Source organism: Exserohilum turcica, assembly GCF_000359705.1.
Source record: "Exserohilum turcica Et28A unplaced genomic scaffold SETTUscaffold_20, whole genome shotgun sequence".
NCBI lineage: Eukaryota > Fungi > Ascomycota > Dothideomycetes > Pleosporales > Pleosporaceae > Exserohilum > Exserohilum turcicum.
Genome location: NW_007360026.1, coordinates 489,572 through 490,196, shown reverse-complemented (window position 1 = coordinate 490,196; position 625 = coordinate 489,572).

The following is a 625-nucleotide window of genomic DNA, read 5'->3' as shown; positions in this document are numbered from 1 at the left end:
GGAGGCCTCTACGCCTTGCCCTAACAGGCAACCAGAAGAACCGCCTAGGCCTACCCATACTAGGACAAGAAGCAATTTTTCTCCATTTATTGGAGCAGTGCCAAGATACCCTATAGTAGGGAAAACACCAAAGGCAACCTCTATTGAGGAAGCCTTAGAGATTGCTAGAAACCTAGTAATCTAAGCAGCTAACCTAGCTAAAAACAACCCTACTAGGCAAACTAGTTTACTAGACCTTGTAGAAGTCTTTAGAGACTTTACAGAGAACGGTAGAGTAAATAAGAAAAACTCTATAATTCTAGGAGACTAAATTGTAAGAGGCTACGCCTAAAGTGTGTGTGTGATCGAGTATATCTATACGACTACCTAGACTTCAAGAAGCTTGAAGTCTTGTTACTGCCTTTTTGGCTATGGATGGCGTAAGTAGTCGTACGCTCGGCCCGTTGGGCCCGCCCATTACATTACTTCAAGCTACCCTAAGGGTCTAACGTTCGATTCTGGTACAGGCCAGAAGCGTTGGCTCACATAGGACACGTGGCAAGGGCCACGTGATCACGTGACAAGGGTCGCGTGATCCCTATGGGGGCAAGTAGTAGATATACTCGTACGTTTTAAGAGAGGAGGT